Source organism: Desmodus rotundus, chromosome 1 (genome assembly GCF_022682495.2).
Source record: "Desmodus rotundus isolate HL8 chromosome 1, HLdesRot8A.1, whole genome shotgun sequence".
NCBI classification, from domain to species: domain Eukaryota; kingdom Metazoa; phylum Chordata; class Mammalia; order Chiroptera; family Phyllostomidae; genus Desmodus; species Desmodus rotundus.
In genome coordinates this window covers 1,648,180-1,662,315 of record NC_071387.1, presented here as the reverse complement: position 1 = coordinate 1,662,315, position 14,136 = coordinate 1,648,180, and the positions used below count along the sequence as shown (strand labels likewise).

The following is a 14,136-nucleotide window of genomic DNA, read 5'->3' as shown; positions in this document are numbered from 1 at the left end:
TCCACTCCCCCCACACCCCCCAGGGGCTGGCAGGGCGCCCCAAAGGGCCCCTCCCCTCCCCCACAGTACCCCTCCATCCCACAGACCTGCTGCTCCTTCCAAGCACAGGGGTTCTTCCTGTGCCGTCGGCGGCCAGCCCACCTCACCCATCCAGCAACATCTGAAGAGCGGGCGGCCCTTGGGCCTCCCTCTCACTCCTGCCAGCTGTCCGGGACCCACCTGCCCTGGCACCCAGCTCCTGGCCCCCAAGAAGCCTCGGGCCCACTGAGACCCCCCACCTCCCCAGGCCACACCCCCTGCATGAAGGTGCTAGAAGCTGGCCCCCCCGGGGCGGCCAGCCCCCCTTGGAGACCAAAAGCAAACACCCCCCCCCCAAACCTCAGCTTCCTTCCTCCACACACAGCCGGCCAGCAGCCAGAGCGAGCAGCCTCAGGGGAAGAGGGGGTGGGTGGGAGGCGTGGTCCCACGTCGGGGGAGGGGTACACTGGCCAGCTGCCCCTCCCCTCCATCCCCGCGGAGGCCAGCAGGTCTGGGGACAGAGTGGGGGGTGAGGAGGTCCCCAACATCGAAACCTGACAGCGTGCACTTTCGGGTCCACCTCAGCTGCTCCCACCAGGAGGGGCATTCGACGGCTCCTGGGCCCTGCTCCCCAGAGCGCCCCCAGGGACAGAACGAGCCTCTTCAAGAGTGCCTACTGCGCGCCGAGTCCCTGCTGTCCCCACTTCTCGTGGCTGGACAGGCAGAGCCACAGGCAGGTCAGAGCTAATCCCAGGTGAAGCCACCTGGTCAAGGTCCTGAGGAGGGAGGTGCAGGTGGGCGGAGCCAGAGGGCCTCCAGCCCGCAGACCACTGACCATCAGCTTGGAAAAACCCCGACGGAGCCCAGGGGTCTCCATCGGGCACTCCCCGAGGCCAGCCCGACCGCCCGCTCCCAGATGGGCCCTGTGGCCACGGGGTGGCCAGCAGCACGCTGCCCCACGCAAGCCTCAGGGCCCGCCCTGCCCTGCCCCCAGCCTCCCAGCCCTCTTGGCCCCAGTCCTGGCCCTCACAGCAGGCACAGCTCTTCCCTCGGTGTCTTCCTGCCAGACACCTCCTCCAAGGAGCCCTCCCTGCCCCTGCCTGACAGAATAGAAAAATCCAGACCAGATCCAGCCCCCAAAAAACCCCTCAGAGCACGTGGTCCCCACCCTATGCTAGTGGAAGCCTGAGCCCATCGCCCAGAGTACAGGCTCTGCAGGGAGGCAGGGTCACCCCAGCCTCCAGCTCTCTTCAAAGCCTCTCAGCCCCTGACTGTCCCAGCAGCTTCCAGCTCTCCCAGGACCTCCCTGACCAGCCCAGCCCCCGTGTCTGGCCTTCCTCAGAACGGAATCCACACTGGCCCTCCAAAGGTCAGGAGCCGGCCCAGAGACCCAGCTCTGCCTCTGCCCCACACCAGTCACCACCGCCCCCCCCCCACCCCCCGCAGTGGGATGCACAGCCCCGCCCACTCTAGGGCTCTGCTCTCTCAGCCACAGAGTAGGCGTGGGGTGCTACCCTCAGGAGGAGGTAGGGCTGCTGTCCACCTCGGGACCCCGTAGCTGAGCCCCCAACCCCAGGACTGGAGGCCCTAGAGCCCTGCGGGGGTCCTTTGTCTGGCCTCCAAGCCAGGCCCAGGTTCAAGGGGTCTGCAGGAAAGGCTGGGGGTACTCGGAGGCCAGTCGGTCCGGGGAGGCCTGGGGGCCCCAGGCCCTGAGGCAGCTGCACTGGGCCACCCTCTCACACCCCCTGCATGACCACACCTGCTCCCTGGACACCCAGGCACATCGACCCTCAGGGGTCTGGACTCTGATTCCAGCTGCCTGCCCACCTTCCCCTCCCAGTGGGCTGGGCCCTGGGACGGCATCTCCTCCTTGGGGAGCTCTGGCCTGGGAGGCTCTGGCTCCTCATGGCCACCAGCCCCCTCAGCCTGGCCCCACAGCACAGCTGGGTGGGAGGTGGGGTCTTGGAGGGCTGGCCCCGTCCCAGCTCCTCCAAGCGTCTCACACGTGTCCCTTGGCCCACTCTCCCTCGCCACGGTGGGTTCCCGTGCCAGGGCGACTGCACGCCTCAGCACGTCGGCTGCAGCCGGGCCCTGCCACCCCCGCTGCCAGGATCGGGGTGACTCACGGGGCCGGCACGCTGCCTCTGGCCCGACCGCGGGCGGCTGCCCTGAACACACGCACCTGTTCAGACTTGACGCCAGCGGACGGCAGGACAGGCCAGGGAACTGCGAGTCCCCAGCCCCACAGGGCCCTGTGGAGCTGGCCAAGCAGAGCACCACAGGTCGGCTCCCAGGAGGGGCCCAGGAAGGTCATGTTTGGCAGGTGGCCAAGGACATGTGGCCCCTGCAGGCTGGGCCCGGAGGGATGCCCTAGGGAACAGGCCTAGAGGCCCAGACCCTCAGCCCCTACTGGAGTCATCAAACCCAGAGATTGGCCCCTGGCAGACCAGGCGGGGTGCTGGACCCTCCAGATCTGCACTGGGCCGCTGCCTGTCCCCACGTGAGGCTGAGCTTCACCCCTTGGCGACACGGAGGTCTGTGGGCCCCCATTCCCTGTAGGCCGCAAGCATCCAGAGACACTCATCCCAAGGAGGGGCTCGGCCAAGGCCTGCCTCAGGCCCGGCCCCAGGTCCCAGCTGTGGGTCAGGCCTGTCTGTCACCTCCGAGGAACAAGGCGGCCCAGAGGGCAGGGACAGGAGGGAGGGGCCCCGCAGTGGTCAGAAGAGCATGGCAGATGTCTCCGAGGAGCAGCCCCACCTCGGCTCCAAGATGCCAGAGCAGACTTGGGACACAGAAGGGCCACCAGGCCACTGGCAGATGGCCACTCCCCAACTCACCACCCTGGGGGCAGGGGGCCCCAGCCACGGGCCCGGGTGTGGTCCCCACAGACGTCCAGGGAGCAGGGAGGGCCTGGAGGGCAGGGCCTCTCCCGGGGCCGGGCAGGCCCAGGAAGAACACTGCAAGGACAAGCAGGCAGGACGGGGAACAGCAGTGATGCAGGGCGGGGAGCGGCCCTGAGCCTGGCCGTGTCCCAGGAGCTATGTCAGCAGAAGGACCCACAGGGACAGCATCCGCAGACCGACAGAGACTCAGCACAGCCCCCTCCCGTGGGGAAGACGCGGGGCGCGCGGCCCCTCCTGAGGACAGAGGCAGGCCTCCCTTCCGGGCACGGGATGGAGCAGGACAACTCAACGCGAGGAAACAAAACAAAGTCACGGCCAAGGGCAGCCTGGCTTTCGCCCTGCGCTCAGCTCGGGGGACTCACGCAAGCAGCATGTGGCCAGGGTCGGGGGTACCTGCTGGCGGACTCCCAGTGGACTCTTGGAGGCAGGACAGACTCCCCTGGGACCCAGCGCACTCGGTGAACAGGGAACAAACTTGCTCAGGAGCGGATGGCTGGGCGGGGCCGGCGGCGCCCACCTGACCAAGACAGAGCGTGCCCTGCACCCACCCCGGTGAACCGCAGCCCTGAGCTGAGGGAATGGGGGGAGAGAGCCCCACCTTGCGCCTCCCCAGAGGACAGCTGCACCGGGATGGGGACCTGTCCTCTGGGCACCCCAGAGCCCGTGTGAACCAGCAGGTGCCCTCCTGCCCCCACAGGGCCGCCACTGCTTCCCTCTTGGGGTCAGAAGGTGAGCGTGGCAGCTGCCGGGGCGTGGGGCCCCGCACCCAACCATCACACAGCAACACCTACAAAGGGCCTGGCACCCGGGCCCCCCACCCTGAGCTCTGGGCTGCGCCTGCACTCTCCGCCCCTCCCTCCTCTTGCCCAGATGAACAGCGGCTGACAGCTCCCTGCAGAGCACACTCCTGACCCCCGGGACAGCAGGTCGAGCCTGCAAAGTGCCCTCGGCACGGCCGTCCAGGAGGGCGGCACACTGGCAAGGCCGCAGGGCCCCCCAGCGCGCGGCCTGGTGCCTCCGGCGCCCACCCCCAGCCTCACGCTGCCCTGCCACCCAATGTCTGCTCAGCCCGCAGCGGAGACGGAGCGGGGCCTCACTCGGCACCCAGTCACCTCCCAGACCCGAGGGCGGCAGGGCCCAAGTCGGGACAGCAGCAGCCTTGACCCACGGACACACACACAGAATCTTGAAAAGAAACCAAACCCTGGAATAAAAAACTGAAGTCCCCAGAGGGACAGGCTCCTCGCTGCCCCAACAGGGGGCCCGGCCCCCCTCACATTTAACAAGCAGGTGTGAAGGGCCGAGCCCACAGGGTGAAACCCAGACACCGCGGGACAGCCCCGGGACAGCGGTCGCCCCCAAACACGCTCCGCGGCGTGGCAGCCCACGTGCGCTAGAGCAGCCCTGGCCACGTCCACCACCAAGGCCAGCGACCCGCAGCGACAGGCTAACCGGGGCCGTTTGAGGTGACCTGGACAACAGGCGGAGTCCTGCCTCCTCGCAGGACGAGCCGACCAGACAGATGACCGTCCGGACAGGCTACGGGAGCCCCAGCCGCTCCAGAGCGAACTCCTGAGTCCGTGCAAACCCACACGGTGGAACCCGGGTGGGGTGTGGGTGGAAGGGTGTTTGCTGGGAGCATGGGGCGCCCCCAGCGCGGCAGCTCCTAACAGGCCCTGCTCTGGACCTCAACCCCACAGCCCTGGAGTGAGTGGAGGCCCAGCCAGGGCTCCCCAGGCAGAGCCCCCGCCCATACCGGCCCCCAGCCCTCCTGCCCCTCGGTCAGGTGGCCATTCAGACAAACCATGCCCCCTGCGCTGGGGGTCAGCACAGGGCAGCGTGGGATGGCAGCCAGCTCAGCCCACCAGCGACCCGGGGCCCGCCGGTCTGGTTGAGGGCAGCAATGGCCAGCTCGGCCTGGGGCCCCAGGGATGGACGGCGGGCTCCCGTGGTCCCGTGACTCGGAAGCACGGAGTTGGGGGTCTGCCGCAGACTAGAGCAGCCTGCTCCCAGGGCAGCCCCTCACTGGGCCCTCTCCCCAGCCAGGGCCACAGGGCCTCCTGGAGGGACTGTCCCCAGTGCAGGGCCCCTGCGCTGGGCCCTCAGGAACAGGCACCTTGAACGGCTCTTCCAAAACCTCCACAAGCATCACTGTCCCTTCACGGCGACGAGGCTGAGACACCAAGTCCAACCTGCCCTAGGCCACACTGCAGGTCAGGGCCAGGCTGGACCGTGGCCCATGCCTGCCTGGCACAGGGTGCGGCAGGGAGGGGGAGGGGCCGGCGCTGTATGGGGTGCTGGTGAGACCTCCACCCCTCAGGGGACGACGACCGCTCAGGGTCGTGCAGACAGACGGACCTTGGCACACACGCCAGCCCGGGCGCCCCTAGAAGCCCCCAAACCCTAAATGCTCTTGGGGTGGCGAGCGCTGCTGGAGCGGGGAAGCTGGAACAGGCACGGGACCTGCGTCCTGGGGCCAAAGTCCCCTTCGCTGGCCAGTCCAACTGAGAGGCCAACCTCATCCTCCCCCAAAAGGGCAGGGGCGGGGGGCGGCCGTCCTTCCTACTGGAGACGCCAACCTGACAGAAAGTCCGCCCTCGGTGTTCGCAGTGTGCGTGGTGAGCGCCGAGCCACGAGTGGGCTCTCTGCATGGGAGGGGAAGCCCGGCACGCTCACCGGGGCTGGGGGCGGGATGCGGGGCTCTCGGCCCGACTCTGGGAACCGAGCTGCAGGGTGACTGGTCTGGTTTCTCCGTCGGGCTGGGTGTTTTCAGAAGCCCGACCACGTGCACAGCCGCCCCCACCAAGAGCTCCTGCCAAGCCAAACGCAGACTCGATTCTCTCTAAAACCCCACCTGCCCCAGAGCCGTTCACATCCTCCCCCAACATGAGCAGGAAGGAGCCCTGGCGGGCAGGGGCAGTGTAGCTGCCTGTGTCCTCACTGTAAGATGAGCCGGCTGCCCCGCCAGCCCATCCGCAGGGTCCTGGGCTGACCCCGCCATGACCCAGGTTTGCTCTGGGCCAGGGCCCAGGACCAGCTTCCTGAGGCAGCCCCTTGGCAGCCCTGCCCTGAGCTCCAGGGAGGCCGAGGCCCAGCGGGGACCCCTCCGCCTCCTGAGGGAGCTCACCCGCCTCCCAGACCCAGACTGCACCCACCCCGTGCCCAGAAGCTGCTGTGGCTCTGGAGGCAAGAAGGTCTCCTGGGGTGGCCAGGCCAACCTCGGCCACAGCTGCCGCCCACCCACCACCTCGCCCACCCTCCCTCCCACGCTGCCCGTGTCTCCGGCCTGCCCACTCTCCAACACCAGCCCTGGGAACCAGGTCGTTTCCAGAAGCACACTGGCTCTCATGCCTCGAGGCTCTGAAAGGCTGTTCTCTGGGCCAGAAACTCCCCACTCGTCTCTTGGCTCTCTCCAACCCAGTTTAAACAACACCTCCTCCTGGAAGCCCTCCTGATCCTCCCAGCCAAGACAGAGGCCTCTTCTGCTACACACTCTCTGAGAGCCCCCAGCCTCCCAGTCGGAGGCCGCCCAGGCCTGAAGGCCCAGGGGGCGGGGCCACACCGGGGCCTCAGCGTCCCCAGGGCCTGGTGCACAGCAGGGGCCGAACCAAGGCTTACTGGATGGATGGGTGGACAGGGTTGGGGCAGAAGAGCTGGGACTGGGCCTGTGCAGGCTGCAGGTTCACCATAGTCCTTAAGAACCAGCTGAACAAGCACCAAGTCCCAAAGAGACCCCGCGGCACGGACAGGCTGTGCAACCCCAGCAGGTCAGACGACCTCTCTGAGCCCACATTTCCTCTTCTGGAGAAGGTCACGTGTGAGGGAAGTGGCTGGGAGGCGGTGGACAAGTGAGCACAAGGCTGGCCTTTCCTTCTCTGTCCCCACGGGTGAGGAGTACAGGTGGTGCAGGGCAAGTGGCCCTCGGCCAGCAGACCTGGGTGTGAGTCCCCACTGCGTGACTCACAGCCGGGTGGGGCCGCAGGCACCTGACTCGGCCCCAGGAAGGGGCACTGCCTCAGGTTCTGCTCCCCTCCCGTGTCACCGAATGCTTGCAAGCGGGGCACCTATGCCCCCAGTGCCCTCTGAACCAGGAACAGGCAGGTAAACAAGACCCTGCCCTGCCCAGGGACACCCAGTCCAGAGGCAGATAGACAGACAGACAGACAGCCTTCCCCAGGAACCTGAAGGGCCCAGTTAGGGATGTAGCAAAAGAAGGCAGAGCAAGGGGCATTCTCTCCAGATGCAGATATCAAGGAGGGCTTCCCGTAGGAGGCACTACTCACCTCCCTCCAGCTATAACACAGTCAACTCCTGCACCCTCCCAAAGCGCACCTGGGCTCTCCATACTCAGCTGGGGGATGGATGGGTTGGCCCTACGTGCGCATCTACTGTGAACACAACCACCCCAGCCCCAGCCCCAGGGAGGGCAGCGGGCAGACACGGCACCTCTGCCGGCAGGAGGCGCTGCGGCCCAGGACCACCTCCTCCTGGCCAAGAGCCACAGCAAACAGCGTGGGCTGCCTGGGCTGCCGCATCCCCACCCGGCCCAAGGGCCAGCACACCCTGAGGACAGGGCGGGCCCAGGACGTCACGGCACGCAGTAGGTGTGCAGCCCCTGCAGAGGCCGGCCACAACCACAACTGGCAGAGGTGCGGGACAACAGAACGCCACTTCGGGGGTCACCCGACAGCCACCCCCAGTCCCAGGGAAGGCGCTGAGAGACCCTGGCTGGAGCCACAATGTCCTTCCCACCCGACCGCGAAACCTCCGCCTCACCAGAGCACGGCTTCCGGACGCCCCTCGCCACCGGCCCCTGGCACGGCTGCCCCACTGTGGCCCTGGCCCAGCCCCTCACTCTTTCTGGGCTCAGGCTTCCTCATCCATCAGACTCAGCCCCAGGCCCCTCCCCTGCTGACGGGTGACAGGCAGGCACCGTGGGCAGGCATGACCACAAGTCCTGAGAACCCCAGGCCCCACCCAGCCGGGGACGGGGCAGGGCTCTGCAGCAGCACCCCTGTTCCTCCCCTGGCCCACACAGCCAGATTCCAGAAGCACCCTCCACCGGCCCCGCCCCCAGCTAAGCCCCCTCGGGGCCGGGAAGCCCCAGCTACTCACCTAGAGTCGCAGAGCTCAGGCCTGCAGTGCCCAACACGCCCCCAGAGCACACTTCCCCACCGCCCACCTCCTCCCGGCGGGACCTGGCTGGAGCCCGGACAGCGGCCTTCGCCACACAGCAGCCTGGACACTGTCCCCCCCGCCCCCGGCTGCAGGTCCCGCTCAGCCTCTCGGAGCCCGGGCTTCCTCCTCTAAACCCTCGGCATGAGAACACCCACCTGGGAGGTCACGGAGAGCGGGCTGCGCTCCCCAGAAGTCGAGTGCCTGGGGCAGGGCGGGTGAGTGCCTCTGCCCCCCGCAGGCCAGTGCGGCCCCGCTCCCACCACCACGTGTTGCCCGAGGCTCCCCACTTCCCACGGTCTTCTCGATGGGGAGTTGGCCCAGGAAGGGGCCCACACCCCCAGTCCACGGCTGCCCCTCAGAGGACGCAGGGGGCCGGCACGCCTGGCTGCCACCCTCTGCCACCCGACTGGCCTCTGCCCACCGGGCCGGCGGGCAGCCCTTGGTCTCAGGGCCGCAGCACGCCAGGCGCCAAGGCCTGGGTTCAAATCCCACCCTCCGCTGCACAGCCGCCTGGCCTGCCCCAAACGGCAGGTCACGAGGGTCACGTGGGTCTGAGTAACGCCACCCTGCCCTCACGTCACGCCCTCGCCACTGCCCTGGGCAGCAGTGGGGAGGAAACGGGGAGCCAGGCGCGCTGAGAGGGTAGCCAGGCCGGGCCCGGCACCCAGGGCCCTGACCCCATCCCGTGACAGGCTGGCAGGAAGTTGGGAAACCCACGAGCACTCGTTTCAACATACCCAGCCACCTCGCCGACTGCTTTCCACACACGGCGGCCCAGGAGAGGGTCGCTGCCATCTCGTCCGCCCGCCCCACAGCCTGGCCGCTCGGGGCAGAGGCCGGCCCCGGGCTCGGCTCCCAGCTCCCCGAGCCACCCCCCAGCTGTCACCCTCAGGGACACACAGAACAGGGCGCGGCCCCTTCAAAGGTGCAAAGGCCCCCACAGCCTGCTGTCCAGGCCCCTCGGCCCAGTCGCGGGCAGTGAGCCTGGGGTGCCGGGCCGAGAACGGGCCGCCAGGCTCTGCTCAGAGCCCCCCGCCCCCGCGGCCGTGAAGGGGACAAGAGTCTCCTCACACCAGCAGGGGCGTCTGCAGCCACCTCACCACCAGCCCTGGGACGTACGTCTGCGTCTTCATGGTGCCGGGTGCCCTGCCAGCCCAGGCCCTGGGGGCCCCTCCCGGGCTTGCCTGGCCGTCCGTGCCGGGGAGGCCCACGTGTCCAGCCAGGCCCGGGCCTGCACACCTGCGCAGAATTCCAAGTGAAAGCAAACATGGAGGGGGACAGCGGTCAGCACCGAGGCCCCCCCCCCCAGACTCTCGGGGGCTCCAGCACACCATGGGCTCTCCGAGGGGCTGACATTCCTACCCGGGGGCCCCCACCCCTACGGTCTAACATGATGTCCAGCCGACTCTGGGGGACAAGAGCTCCAGAGGACAGAGAAGGGGTACTGGAGCCATCACAGCACAATGGGCTGAAAATCTCAACACGCTCTCAGCAGCCAGGCCACACCTGCGGCCACCTGGAATGTCCACGGAGGGACCACCAACCACATGGCCTTCGTCGGAGCTGGGCCGGCGGTCTTACCGCACCAGGCGAGGGTCCAGCTCTGGGGACAGGGTGGACGGGGGGGTGAACCAGGACAGACACAAGGTAGGTGACTAGGGGTCACCAGGCAGGGAGGCCGGTCTGGGCACAGTGGCCAGGAAAGGGGACGAGTCTGCTAAGCCCAGGGAACCTGGGCCAGGGGCAGGGGGCTGGGGGGGCCAGGGGCAGGGAGCAGGGCCAGGAGAGGACGGGCCTGATACCTGGGCGTGTCCTTCAGGGGGTGGGAGAAGGCCTCTGCAGCAGTGGGAACGGGCAGCCGGGGCCGGGAGCGCAGCTGCACAGGCCGGCGCCTGCGAAGAGGCGAGAGCCAGCTTCACAGCGAACCTCACTGTGTTCATTTGGCGACGCAGCACCCCAGCCGGCAGGCAGCGTGCTGTCTGGTCCTCCAGCAACACCGAAACCGTCAGCCGGCGGCAGGGGGCTCTGGGGACTATTAGCCTAATGAGCAGTTCCTGCAGGGTCAGCAAGAACTGCGGGCTGAGCGGTCTGGGAACGAGCGTGGCCGCCAGAGGCCTCGGGGCAGGTCCCTGGGGGACTGGCTGCTGAGCAGCAGGAACCCGGAGGTGTGAACGTGGGGCACCGAGACCGCCTGGGTGTGACCCCTTGCAGCTCTCCAGCCTCAGGCAGGAAGGACGGGCAGCTTGTGTCCCCCAAGGGCCTCTGCTCCCGCATGCCCACTGCACAGGCGGGTAAGTCAGAGCCCGGGAGGCGGCACTCCCAGCAAGCAAATAACCAGAGGCCACGACAATGGGAGCCAGCAACCCCCCCCACGGCCAGGCCGAGGAAGGGCCTGCTGGCAGATCTCCCAGCTCCAGGTGCCCTGTGCCGCCTGCCTTCACCCAGCTGCCCCTCCAGGGAGGAGCCAGCCCGCAGGAGGCGAGGGTCAGTCCCCAGCCCCAGGGAACTGCATGGCCTCCGGCCACAGACACCCAGGGTCGTGTGGATGGACAGTCCCTCTGGCCCTTCACACCCCGAAGCCTTGTTTTCAGGGGCAGCTTCTGGAGGCAGGAAGACCAGGCCGGGAGGCTCACAGGGCGGCACTTCTCCCTGCCCTCCCACGACCAGCCTCGCCCTGCCCGAGGGGGCTCCAGGGACAGCTGCGGTGGGGGCTGGGGTGGGGGCCGCTTCCTCCGATCCTTGAGTGCCTGCTGCTGCCGGGCCCTCTGCCACTGACACCCTGGGGTAACTTGTTCCAGATGTGGCCGGTGGGCAACCGGAGAGGCCCTGCGCCCTGCTGGGGAAACTGGAAGGGCCAGAAATAATGCGGAATTCCTGAGCCTGTGCCAAGGCCCGTGGGCCGGGGAGCACAGGCCGCTCCCCCGCCCCTGTGTGCGCAGGGACCACCCAGGCAGCACCAGTGCTGGCGACACCCCAGGACCACAGTCCCTGCCCCGCCCCTCCCTGTGGGGCCCTGCTCCCCGACGCCTCCCTGGGACCGCCCCACGCCTCTCCCAGGGCTGCCGCCGCCACCACACCGGGGCAGGCCTGAGAGGGGCTGACACAAGGCCAACCCTGCCCCAGGAGAGGGGCACACAGGCACCAAAGCACTACTCTTAAGGCTTCAGCCAAAACAGAACAATGCTCCTAGCAGTCGCTCACCTGACCCCTGACCCCTGACCCCTACCTCTGGGCTGCCTAGGCCCTAGGCACTCGTGCGGAGGACTTAGTGTCAGCACCGCGCCCAGACCCAGCTCCGCTCCCAACCCGCCACCGCCGGGGCCGGCTGGGTCCCAGACAGCCAAAGGTCACCCCAGGCAGGGCTGACCACAGACAGCCCTACAGATGGGCTCCCCCAAACTCCCAGGGCGCCCACGGCTGCCGACCCTGGGACCACTCCGTCCCTGTCCACACCTCCACCAGGAAGGCGCCCAGAGGGCCTACAGGGGGCAGGGGCAGGAGGGCAGGGCGCCAACTGGCCTGCCTGAGCCTCTGTTCCCACAGCTGCAAACTGTCCTCTCGGACTGCTGGGACGTGACGAGGGACCGTGCCCGTGACAGGTGGGTGCCCAGAGGGGCCACGGTCCCTGCTGTCAGCTGAGATACTGACCCCAGTGCCCCCAGGACCCACCCCACAATGCTGCATCGTGTTCCTGAAGCCTGGGCCCCACTCCGCTCAGCGGGAAGACTCCTTGATTCGGCTTGAGGTTCGGGGGAGGTCGGTCACACCGGTGCCGGGCAGCGTCCAGACAACTGGGCTTGGGCTGGGGGAGGGACCCGGGGAGGGCGGGAGAGACAGCTCCCCGCCCCGAGCCCACCACGCGACGGCCGCCCTTCTCAGGACCGGTCCTTTCCTCTATTTAAAAAGTTCTTCGTTAAGGCTCTCCCCTCTAAAACCACTGAAGCGGGTGGGGACGTCAGGAGCCCAAGATTTCTGCAATAGGGGCGACACGGTGCTCACCGTAGTTATACCAGTCCGCCCCGCACCCCACCTGCGCAGGAGGTGGGGAGGCCGGGCCTGGGCCCAGTCACTGTCGGAAAGGGGCAGCACAGGGCCTCCCTCCTCCAGCCATGCTAGGTGGAAAGACGGTGCCACTGAGGTGTCAGCCCACGCACACCATTTGGGGCCTCCCTGGAGGACCCGGTCACAGAAACTGCACAGAGGCAGACAGCCCTGCAGGGGGCGGGGGAGGAGCAGAGCGTCCACCCCAGGCCAACCAGGGCCAGGCATGTCCCTGGGACCCAGCCAACTGTAACACTGGCCGATCCTCTCCATGGATATCTGTGCCGCTCCCGCAGGGTAGGGAAGAGGGTGGGTGGGAGCTGCACCTCTGGCCCCCCAGGAAGAACCCCCAAAGCAGCCTGCCGCCGCCGCGGGCCATGCAGGGACACGGCGAGGGTCCTCAGCCACTTGCCCGGTCACCATGCGGGCTCCATCCAGCGCCAGACACGACGACCCAGAGTCCCCATCTGCAGAAGTGAGCGCCCGGCACCCAGGAGGGCCAGGGTACCGCCCCGGTCACCAGGAACGGGGGGAGGCTGGCATGCCAGCTCCGCTCTAATTCACGCCAGCAAGGACCCTGCCCTGCTGGGAGCAGCGGAGGCAGGTGGTCGCAACAGTGGACGCTTTGGGTTGGGAGGAGAGTGGCCTGGGAGCCGGGCGGGGGCAGGCTCAGGAGTGAGGTGAGCAGGCAGGGCCCTGCCTGACGACAAGTCCCCTCCCGGCCCAGCCACCTGGAGGGCGCCTGGACCGTGGCAGTGGGCTCGACTCCAGCGCAGACCCGAGGCTCACCCCAGCAGGGCCCGTCCCTCTCTCCCGCTCAGAGGAAATGACTGTGCGCGCCTCCCTGGCCGGCCCGGCGCCTGGCTGGGCGGAAATGCCCGGGAAGCCAGGGCCCCGCTGCTGGAAGTGGCCCTGCTACGCCGATGCCACCGGGGACTCTCTCCACACCCCCACCGGCACCGTGCTGGGTGCCGGGCCACAGCAGGGACCCGGGCCCGCTCGGCTCCTGCCCTCTGAGCTACAGTCCAGTGCTGCTGGAAGAGGCAGGCCTGGGACCAGCCTCAGACACACGGAGCTTACGGCAGGAGAGAGAAATGCAGGGGGCCCCAGGAGCATCCAGGGAGACCCCAACTCAGGCAAGGGGCCCAGTGAGGTCCTACCCCAGGCAGAGACCTACGACCTGAGACGTGTGTGGTGAGCAAGAGCCCCTCCCGGGGTGGGGGGTGCAAGCTGGGAGGGGACCAGAGTGGGGCTCCTCCTGCCAGCGGGGGGCCCTGCCAAGCCAGGCGGCACCCCTCAGGGGTGTCCCTGGGGGCTGAGGCTCTGGTTCTGCACGGCTGGGGGGCACCTCCCCGCTGCGGGGGGATCGGACCGCTGGCCCCAGGCTGCAGACTGGGGGGGGGGGTCCCCCACCCAGGTCGGCCCAGGGCGAGGACCCAGGTGCTCAGACGCTGAGCTCTTGCTCCAGAACCTTCCACCTCTGCCAGGTCACTTGGGCAGGTAGTGGGCATCCCCAAGAGCCACTGGCCTGCTCCCAAACAAGGATTCTCCAGAGTCCCTCCGCTTTTAATCAGAGCTGTCACCCGCTTGCTTGGCAATTAGGACACAGATTACGGAACGGAAAATCTCATTAACCACAGGCTAAGGCACTCCAGCCCCTGATGCAGCGGGTGCCGCGGAGAGGGGGGGGGGGGGGTCAGTCTGCCAGAGCCAGGGCAGGCACCTCGGCGGCCACCTGGGCCCCACTAAGCGAGCAGGGAGGGCACGGCTGGGGTTCTCGGGCGGCCTTTGCACACCGGTGGGGGTGGGCCCCCGTGGCCGCAGCCGCCTTGAGGGAGGCTCAGCCTCCCCACCTGGGAAATGAGGACATCTAACGGGACCGCCAAGTGCCCTTCCTCACTGAGACCAGGAGTCTGGCCCAGAGAAAGTTCCAGAATCAATTCGTTGACAAATAAATTAGCAAAATGGTCACTGCATTAATTTGTGGGTCAGACAG

General features: G+C 68.0%; 1 protein-coding gene across 4 annotated transcripts in view; it reads right to left on the bottom strand.

The window, feature by feature from the left end:
• Nucleotides 1-14,136, bottom strand: part of RXRA (retinoid X receptor alpha) — a 77,369-nt gene that overhangs the window by 33,124 nt on the left and 30,109 nt on the right. Inside the window, exon 1 of one of the 4 annotated variants that reach the window (XM_053919072.2) lies at nucleotides 8,255-8,499. The exons of 2 other annotated variants lie outside the window; for them this stretch is intronic. The gene's annotated coding sequence lies outside the window, so the exon portion shown is untranslated. Of the gene's footprint in view, nucleotides 1-7,697; nucleotides 7,717-8,254; nucleotides 8,500-14,136 lie in introns of those variants that run through there. One more of the 4 variants, XM_053919081.2, reaches the window with a different exon arrangement.